The following is a 9,821-nucleotide window of genomic DNA, read 5'->3' as shown; positions in this document are numbered from 1 at the left end:
ATATCAAGAGAATAACATGAGAATAATGGTGAGAATATAAGCACTCTGTGATATCATGAAGAATAGCATGAAAATAACTGCAAGAGTAAGTGCATATAATACACGCACACACAATATACTTCAATGCTTAATAGCATGAAAATGACTGCAAGAATAAGTGCATATTACGCACGCACACACAATATACTTCAATGCTTAATAGCATGAAAATGACTGCAAGAATAAGTGCATATCACGCACGCACACACAATATACTTCAATGCTTAATAAATTGAAAAGCTTCACCGAAAAGAGCGTCTGCATCCCTCCGCCGTACACCAAGCCGGGGAACCCAAATCGGCTGGCACAGGGAGCCTCCTTCGGGACAATCAGTCCTCCTGGCGTTGTGTCCAACCCAGAAGAGAGTTCCTAAACCAGTCCATCCAGGCCCCCAACCTTTATAGTATTTACTAACGCCCAGGAGTCTTTTCTAGAAAAAGACCCCCTCCTTTACAAATTGTGCAATCGGCGGTACCTTGTTCACCCTTCGAGACGTCTCCTCGGAACGGGCCAAGTTCCCAGAAGAGGGCTCCAAGGTGAAGCTTGCATTCCTCCTTGAGTACAGGCGCATCTCCCTGTTGTTCTAACTGATAGCTCGTGGAATGTAAATAGCGCCCTTCGTATCAGGCAGATGGAGCGAAGTTGAGCAGAAAAACACCCCACCCTGCGGCTTGCCGAAGCTTGTGGAAAAACACAGAACAGTGCCTTACGCACAGAACCAGACTCGACAAAATGGAGTTGTGAACCAAAATGGAAGCGAAGGCCAATGGAAGCAGAGGCCAATGGTCCACACCTTGCACGTAGTGCATGTAGCAATACAGTGGCGTGGGCTTCCACCCTTGTCACACGTTGTTCTAGGCTCGTCACCCGTGACTGGTGCATTGATTTTGTTTCCTCCGTCAAAGAGGCCATCATGCTGTCCATCCCCTCCAGCCTGCGACCCACTGCCGAGATCTCTTGGAGGATGCGGTCCATGGTTGTTTCCTGTACTTGGTCTGCCATGGTGTGGCGTGGGTGCACTTCTGGTGCGGAGGGCGAAGTCCAGGAGTTTTGTAGGGCTTCAGAGAAGAGTAATTGTCTTGCTGGCTTGCCCGAGTGCTTGCTCGACGATCTGCCCCCTGGTATTGCAGATTGTGTGGTGCAGGTAGGGCGTGGTGGACTGGGGATCCAGGCGAGGTTTGGTCCCCTTTCTGAGACTTGGCAGGCCTATTGAGTCGCATTTCCTCCTGATGTTATGCGTGGTAGGGAAGGGGGGAGGGGGAGCGAGGGGGAGTCTCTCCACTCTCAGGGCCCAAAGTTCGAGGCACTGGGAGGACGATGAGTTGGCTGATTGGTGTCTCTCACTGCCAATGGCATGTCGCGGCCTGTATGCCGTCTAGTTCCAGTGGTCGCGCTCTGTCGCCACTGGCCGCTGAAAAGTTGTCAGGGGTCGCCTGTGTTGAGCTTCGCATCCCCCCGGAGTGCAAGTGCACAGCGTTGCCGCCTGTCACAGTACGAGGCAGCGCCTGTTGAACTGGGTCCCGGGCACTCTCGTCTCACGCTATGTCCTCACGAAGGTGGGGTGGGGGTGTGAAGACGTGAAGGTAGGAGGGCCACAAGTGCTGGAGGTGGGTTTCCGGTGTTCCTCTGGCTGGGCGCGCCCCTCTCCTAGGGCCGCCTGGGGGTTCTGCTATCCCTCTTTTCGTGCTGAGACACGGTACTCCACCACGGGGCGCAGTTCCGAGCAACGCCGAAGGGCTCCTGTCCTGCGAGCACCCCCTCCAAGGCGCAGGCACCCAGCGGTGACATCCTCTGTGCCGTGCGGTGGCCCAGACCCACAGAGGTCCAAGGTGCCCTCGTCCCCCGGAGAGGGTCTGTCGGAGGGGGGTGGGAGAGGGGATGTTGAGAAGATGGAGGGATGGGGAAGCGGGCTCACAGGCATTGGGAGCGGCCCATCGACGGGGCTCCTTACCAGCGCATACCTCTTATGGGATCGTCCTGAGCTGCCCCTTCTTCACTGCTACACCGCACCGGGACTTTACGAGAGGCTGTGGCTTGGCGTCAGACTGCAGGCCTCAACAAGCGTGCTGTGCGAGCGGGGGACTACAGGCATTCTTCCCATCCACCTCATGCCCCCCACGTCAGCGGGCCACAGTGCGTTTCCAAAACAAGGAGGTGCATTGCCTCCGGAGCACATCCACTCCCGGCCCAAGGCCCGCTGCCGCACGGACCTCCTCTACTAGGTGTCCATCATCGATCATGGCCAGACCATGCCCCCGACTGATATCCTGATGACGAAGATTATTTTAGCTTGCCGCTTGCCGATCCTATTGAGGGGAGGTATTTTTGTACCCATATGTTTGTTATGCCTATTTGCTTTTTCTTTCTAGGTACCAGCCGCACTGTTTTGATAGAGCCATAGTTAGATGTTTTCCAAATTTGTGTTAGTAAATTGTTTTGCATGAAGCCCAACATGTTGATGCTAATCTGATGTTAGATAAGGATTCTCACTAATGAAAATCTGCCAATAGGGAATAACGTTTGAGGAATTTCTCTGGTGAATCTAAATGTATGTGATATTGTTTACGCAATTGTTGTTTTTAATTTGCACTGTGACCTTAGAATGTGTGGTAGTTCAAGCTTTGATTAGATTGCGTTTCTTTTGCAGGTTTGGACAGCTAGTGTTGGTTCTGTACAAGTATCATTTGATTTTGAGATTATTTTACGTGACCTTAACATTGTAAATATAGGGAAATAAATATTTTAACTTTTAGTAAAGGTGTGGTTGTTTCTGAGGAAAGGTGATGGTGTGTGACACTTACTGATTGCATTGATTATTAATGTCATTGATTACTGATGTTATTGACCTTCCTGCGCCGGATGTATGGTGTGAGCGTGTTAATTGCTCGTGAAGGGTTCCCTGGCCCATACCGTGCCCTGGTAGTTTACTCCTGGTCAGAGGCGCCAGCGCTCCCGGGCGCTCCCGGTGCTGAGGCCGGCCTCTGCCTACTAACGGCCTCTGCTGCCTCGAGGCGGCGCGCGGGGGACGGACCAACGGCCGAGGGAGCTCGCGCTGCTGTCGTCACGCACGCGCCCCCGCGGAGACACCGGCTGTCCCTCGCGCAGTGTTAGCCACGCCCTGGCGCGCGCCCCCTTCCGTCACCCCGCGGGGGAGTTAGTATACGCGTTAGGTGGGCTCGCGCGAGGCGGCTCCGTGCAGCTGCGCGCGGGCTCCTGTAGCCGCGCCGCGTGCCTCGGGGTGCCTCGCGCGCTCCTGCGTCCGGCGCCGCTCAGCTGTGCCCACGTCACGGGTGACGCAGGGTACTTAAGGGCGGCGCGGCCCGGAGCGGCCGCTGTCAGTGCGGATCCGCTGCCGGCGCCTGAGTCTCCTCCCCCCGCGGTCCCGCCGAGGAGCCACGTGCACCGCCCGCCGCCCCGGTCTGAGCGCAGGTAACCCGCCGGGGCCCCCCCCCCCCGGGGGTGACTCCGGTGTCCGGGGAGTAAAGGGGGCGCGTGGCCCCCGGTGGTGGGAGGGCGTGTCCAGGGCCACAGGCTCTGCGCGGCGGCGCCGGGATCGCGGGGCTCGCAGGGGTTACGGGGGGTCGGGGGCGCGGGACTCCCCGCTGCCGCTATCGCGGGGTGCTCCGAGGTGCACTGCCTGTGCGCCCCTCAGTCTCTGCCTGTGCGCCCCTCAGTCACTGCCTGTGCGGCCCTCAGTCTCTGCCTCTGCGGCCCTCAGTCACTGCCTCTGCGGCCCTCAGTCTCTGCCTCTGGTGCCCCTCAGTCACTGCCTCTGGTGCCCCTCAGTCACTGCCTCTGGTGCCCCTCAGTCACTGCCTCTGGTGCCCCTCAGTCACTGCCTCTGGTGCCCCTCAGTCACTGCCTCTGGTGCCCCTCAGTCACTGCCTCTGGTGCCCCTCAGTCACTGCCTCTGGTGCCCCTCAGTCACTGCCTCTGGTGCCCCTCAGTCACTGCCTCTGGTGCCCCTCAGTCACTGCCTCTGGTGCCCCTCAGTCACTGCCTGTGCGGCCCTCAGTCTCTGCCTCTGCGGCCCCTCAGTCTCTGCCTCTGCGGCCCCTCAGTCTCTGCCTCTGCGGCCCTCAGTCTCTGCCTCTGCGGCCCTCAGTCACTGCCTCTCCTTCCCTCAGTCTCTGCCTCTGCGGCCCCTCAGTCTCTGCCTCTGCGGCCCCTCAGTCTCTGCCTCTGCGGCCCCTCAGTCTCTCCCTTCCCTCAGTCTCTGCCTCTGCGGCCCCTCAGTCTCTCCCTTCCCTCAGTCTCTGCGGCCCCTCAGTCTCTCCCTTCCCTCAGTCTCTGCCTCTGCGGCCCCTCAGTCTCTGCCTCTGCGGCCCCTCAGTCTCTGCCTCTGCGGCCCCTCAGTCTCTGCCTCTGCGGCCCCTCAGTCTCTGCCTCTGCGGCCCCTCAGTCTCTGCCTCTGCGGCCCCTCAGTCTCTGCCTCTGCGGCCCCTCAGTCTCTGCCTCTGCGGCCCTCAGTCACTGCCTCTCCTTCCCTCAGTCTCTGCCTCTGCGCCCCTCAGTCTCTGCCTCTCCTTCCCTCAGTCTCTGCCTCTCCTTCCCTCAGTCTCTGCCTCTGCGCCCCTCAGTCTCTGCCTCTGCGGCCCCTCAGTCTCTGCCTCTGCGGCCCCTCAGTCTCTGCCTCTGCGGCCCCTCAGTCTCTGCCTCTGCGGCCCCTCAGTCTCTGCCTCTGCGGCCCCTCAGTCTCTGCCTCTGCGGCCCCTCAGTCTCTGCCTCTGCGGCCCCTCAGTCTCTGCCTCTGCGGCCCCTCAGTCTCTGCCTCTGCGGCCCCTCAGTCTCTGCGGCCCCTCAGTCTCTGCGGCCCCTCAGTCTCTGCGGCCCCTCAGTCTCTGCGGCCCCTCAGTCTCTGCGGCCCCTCAGTCTCTGCGGCCCCTCAGTCTCTGCGGCCCCTCAGTCTCTGCCTCTGCGGCCCCTCAGTCTCTGCCTCTGCGGCCCCTCAGTCTCTGCCTCTGCGGCCCCTCAGTCTCTGCCTCTGCGGCCCCTCAGTCTCTGCCTCTGCGGCCCCTCAGTCTCTGCCTCTGCGGCCCCTCAGTCTCTGCCTCTGCGGCCCCTCAGTCTCTGCCTCTGCGGCCCCTCAGTCTCTGCCTCTGCGGCCCCTCAGTCTCTGCCTCTGCGGCCCCTCAGTCTCTGCCTCTGCGGCCCCTCAGTCTCTGCCTCTGCGGCCCCTCAGTCTCTGCCTCTGCGGCCCCTCAGTCTCTGCCTCTGCGGCCCCTCAGTCTCTGCCTCTGCGGCCCCTCAGTCTCTGCCTCTGCGGCCCCTCAGTCTCTGCCTCTGCGGCCCCTCAGTCTCTGCCTCTGCGGCCCCTCAGTCTCTGCCTCTGCGGCCCCTCAGTCACTGCCTCTCCTTCCCTCAGTCACTGCGGCCCCTCAGTCTCTCCTTCCCTCAGTCTCTGCGGCCCCTCAGTCTCTGCGGCCCCTCAGTCTCTCCTTGCCTCGGCGGCCCCTCAGTCTCTGCCTCGGCGGCCCCTCAGTCTCTGCCTCGGCGGCCCCTCAGTCTCTGCCTCGGCGGCCCCTCAGTCTCTGCCTCGGCGGCCCCTCAGTCTCTGCCTCGGCGGCCCCTCAGTCTCTGCCTCGGCGGCCCCTCAGTCTCTGCCTCGGCGGCCCCTCAGTCTCTGCCTCGGCGGCCCCTCAGTCTCTGCCTCGGCGGCCCCTCAGTCTCTGCCTCGGCGGCCCCTCAGTCTCTGCCTCGGCGGCCCCTCTGCCTCTGCCTCCCCTCTGCCTCTGCCTCCCCTCTGCCTCTGCCTCCCCTCTGCCTCTGCCTCCCCTCTGCCTCTGCCTCCCCTCTGCCTCTGCCTCCCCTCTGCCTCTGCCTCCCCTCTGCCTCTGCCTCCCCTCTGCCTCTGCCTCCCCTCAGTCTCTGCCTCCCCTCAGTCTCTGCCTCCCCTCAGTCTCTGCCTCCCCTCAGTCTCTGCCTCCCCTCAGTCTCTGCCTCTGCGGCCCCTCAGTCTCTTCCTTCCCTCAGTCTCTGCCTCTGCGGCCCCTCAGTCTCTTCCTTCCCTCAGTCTCTGCCTCTGCGGCCCCTCAGTCTCTTCCTTCCCTCAGTCTCTGCCTCTGCGGCCCCTCAGTCTCTTCCTTCCCTCAGTCTCTGCCTCTGCGGCCCCTCAGTCTCTTCCTTCCCTCAGTCTCTGCCTCTGCGGCCCCTCAGTCTCTTCCTTCCCTCAGTCTCTGCCTCTGCGGCCCCTCAGTCTCTTCCTTCCCTCAGTCACTGCCTCTGCGCCCCTCAGTCACTGCCTGTGCGGCCCTCAGTCACTGCCTCTGGTGCCCCTCAGTCACTGCCTCTGGTGCCCCTCAGTCACTGCCTCTGGTGCCCCTCAGTCACTGCCTCTGGTGCCCCTCAGTCACTGCCTCTGGTGCCCCTCAGTCACTGCCTCTGGTGCCCCTCAGTCACTGCCTCTGGTGCCCCTCAGTCACTGCCTCTGGTGCCCCTCAGTCACTGCCTCTGGTGCCCCTCAGTCACTGCCTCTGGTGCCCCTCAGTCACTGCCTCTGGTGCCCCTCAGTCACTGCCTCTGGTGCCCCTCAGTCACTGCCTCTGGTGCCCCTCAGTCTCTGCCTCTGGTGCCCCTCAGTCTCTGCCTCTGGTGCCCCTCAGTCTCTGCCTCTGGTGCCCCTCAGTCTCTGCCTCTGGTGCCCCTCAGTCTCTGCCTCTGCGCCCCTCAGTCACTGCCTGTGCGGCCCCTCAGTCACTGCCTGTGCGGCCCCTCAGTCACTGCCTGTGCGGCCCCTCAGTCACTGCCTGTGCGGCCCCTCAGTCTCTGCCTGTGCGGCCCCTCAGTCTCTGCCTGTGCGGCCCCTCAGTCTCTGCCTGTGCGGCCCCTCAGTCTCTGCCTGTGCGGCCCCTCAGTCTCTGCCTGTGCGGCCCCTCAGTCTCTGCCTGTGCGGCCCCTCAGTCTCTGCCTGTGCGGCCCCTCAGTCTCTGCCTGTGCGGCCCCTCAGTCTCTGCCTGTGCGGCCCCTCAGTCTCTGCCTGTGCGGCCCCTCAGTCTCTGCCTCTGCGGCCCCTCAGTCTCTGCCTCTGCGGCCCCTCAGTCTCTGCCTCTGCGGCCCCTCAGTCTCTGCCTCTGCGGCCCCTCAGTCTCTGCCTCTGCGGCCCCTCAGTCTCTGCCTCTGCGGCCCCTCAGTCTCTGCCTCTGCGGCCCCTCAGTCTCTGCCTCTGCGGCCCCTCAGTCTCTGCCTCTGCGGCCCCTCAGTCTCTGCCTCTGCGGCCCCTCAGTCTCTGCCTCTGCGGCCCCTCAGTCTCTGCCTCTGCGGCCCCTCAGTCTCTGCCTCTGCGGCCCCTCAGTCTCTGCCTCTGCGGCCCCTCAGTCTCTGCCTCTGCGGCCCCTCAGTCTCTGCCTCTGCGGCCCCTCAGTCTCTGCCTCTGCGGCCCCTCAGTCTCTGCCTCTGCGGCCCCTCAGTCTCTGCGGCCCCTCAGTCTCTGCGGCCCCTCAGTCTCTGCGGCCCCTCAGTCTCTGCCTCTGCGGCCCCTCAGTCTCTGCCTCTGCGGCCCCTCAGTCTCTGCCTCTGCGGCCCCTCAGTCTCTGCCTCTGCGGCCCCTCAGTCTCTGCCTCTGCGGCCCCTCAGTCTCTGCCTCTGCGGCCCCTCAGTCACTGCCTCTCCTTCCCTCAGTCTCTCCTTCCCTCAGTCTCTCCTTCCCTCAGTCTCTCCTTCCCTCAGTCTCTCCTTCCCTCAGTCTCTCCTTCCCTCAGTCTCTCCTTCCCTCAGTCTCTGCGGCCCCTCAGTCTCTCCTTGCCTCGGCGGCCCCTCAGTCTCTGCCTCGGCGGCCCCTCAGTCTCTGCCTCGGCGGCCCCTCAGTCTCTGCCTCGGCGGCCCCTCAGTCTCTGCCTCGGCGGCCCCTCAGTCTCTGCCTCCCCTCAGTCTCTGCCTCCCCTCAGTCTCTGCCTCCCCTCAGTCTCTGCCTCCCCTCAGTCTCTGCCTCCCCTCAGTCTCTGCCTCCCCTCAGTCTCTGCCTCCCCTCAGTCTCTGCCTCCCCTCAGTCTCTGCCTCCCCTCAGTCTCTGCCTCCCCTCAGTCTCTTCCTTCCCTCAGTCTCTGCCTCTGCGGCCCCTCAGTCTCTTCCTTCCCTCAGTCTCTGCCTCTGCGGCCCCTCAGTCTCTTCCTTCCCTCAGTCTCTGCCTCTGCGGCCCCTCAGTCTCTTCCTTCCCTCAGTCTCTGCCTCTGCGGCCCCTCAGTCTCTTCCTTCCCTCAGTCTCTGCCTCTGCGGCCCCTCAGTCTCTCCCTTCCCTCAGTCTCTGCCTCTGCGGCCCCTCAGTCTCTCCCTTCCCTCAGTCTCTGCCTCTGCGGCCCCTCAGTCTCTGCCTCTGCGGCCCCTCAGTCTCTGCCTCTGCGGCCCCTCAGTCTCTGCCTCTGCGGCCCCTCAGTCTCTGCCTCTGCGGCCCCTCAGTCTCTGCCTCTGCGGCCCCTCAGTCTCTGCCTCTGCGGCCCCTCAGTCTCTGCCTCTGCGGCCCCTCAGTCTCTGCCTCTGCGGCCCCTCAGTCTCTGCCTCTCCTTCCCTCAGTCACTGCGCCCCCTCAGCCTCTCCTTCCCTCAGTCACTGCGCCCCCTCAGCCTCTCCTTCCCTCAGTCACTGCCTCTGCCTCCCTGGTTCTACCCCCCCTCTTTCTGCCCCTCACTGCCTCTCCTCCCCTCAGTCTCTGCCTCTGGTGCCCCCTCAGTCTCTGCCTCTGGTGCCCCCTCAGTCTCTGCCTCTGGTGCCCCCTCAGTCTCTGCCTCTGGTGCCCCCTCAGCCTCTCCTTCCCTCAGTCACTGCGGCCCCTCAGCCTCTCCTTCCCTCAGTCACTGCGGCCCCTCAGCCTCTCCTTCCCTCAGTCACTGCGGCCCCTCAGCCTCTCCTTCCCTCAGTCTCTGCCTCTGCGGCCCCTCAGTCTCTGCCTCTGCGGCCCCTCAGTCTCTGCCTCTGCGGCCCCTCAGTCTCTGCCTCTGCGGCCCCTCAGTCTCTGCCTCTGCGGCCCCTCAGTCTCTGCCTCTGCGGCCCCTCAGTCTCTGCCTCTGCGGCCCCTCAGTCTCTGCCTCTGCGGCCCCTCAGTCTCTGCCTCTGCGGCCCCTCAGTCTCTGCCGCTGCGGCCCCTCAGTCTCTGCCGCTGCGGCCCCTCAGTCTCTGCCGCTGCGGCCCCTCAGTCTCTGCCGCTGCGGCCCCCCCCCCCCTGCCTCTGGTGCCCCCCCCCCCCCCACAGTCACTGCCTCTGGTGCCCCCCCCCCCACAGTCACTGCCTCTGGTGCCCCCCCCCCCCAGTCACTGCCTCTGGTGCCCCCGATTCTAGAGTCACCCCTCCCCGCTGGCACTCACTGCCTCTGGTGCCCCCTCAGTCACTGCCTCTGGTGCCCCCTCAGTCACTGCCTCTGGTGCCCCCTCAGTCACTGCCTCTGGTGCCCCCTCAGTCACTGCCTCTGGTGCCCCCTCAGTCACTGCCTCTGGTGCCCCCTCAGTCACTGCCTCTGGTGCCCCCTCAGTCAGTGCCTCTGGTGCCCCCGATTCTAGAGTCACCCCTCCCCGCTGGCACTCAGTGCCTCTGGTGCCCCCTCAGTGCCTCTGGTCACCCCTCCCCGCTGGCACTCAGTGCCTCTGGTGCCCCCTCAGTGCCTCTGGTCACCCCTCCCCGCTGGCACTCAGTGCCTCTGGTCCCCCCTGGTCCTAGAGTCACCCCTCCTTGCTGGCAGTCTCTACCCCTCAGTGCCCATGGTGCCCCCTTGTGCCCCCAGCGCCTGATCCCACCCCCCCCTGCCTTCAGTGCCGCGCACAATGAGGAAGGCTCCAGCCCCCACCGGGCTCACTCA

General features: G+C 63.6%; 1 protein-coding gene across 1 annotated transcript in view; it reads left to right on the top strand.

The window, feature by feature from the left end:
* The first annotated feature begins 3,341 nt into the window (after window positions 1-3,341).
* TENT5C (terminal nucleotidyltransferase 5C) overlaps window positions 3,342-9,821 on the top strand; it is a 33,201-nt gene continuing 26,721 nt past the window's right edge. The window contains exon 1 of the mRNA XM_069203013.1: window positions 3,342-3,468. The gene's annotated coding sequence lies outside the window, so the exon portion shown is untranslated. The remainder of the gene's footprint in view (window positions 3,469-9,821) is intronic.

The sequence above is a fragment of the Pleurodeles waltl genome, chromosome 8 (assembly GCF_031143425.1).
Source record: "Pleurodeles waltl isolate 20211129_DDA chromosome 8, aPleWal1.hap1.20221129, whole genome shotgun sequence".
Classification (NCBI taxonomy): Eukaryota; Metazoa; Chordata; class Amphibia; order Caudata; family Salamandridae; genus Pleurodeles; species Pleurodeles waltl.
Note: the sequence above shows the minus strand (reverse complement) of the source record. Positions and strands in the feature narration are given on the sequence as shown.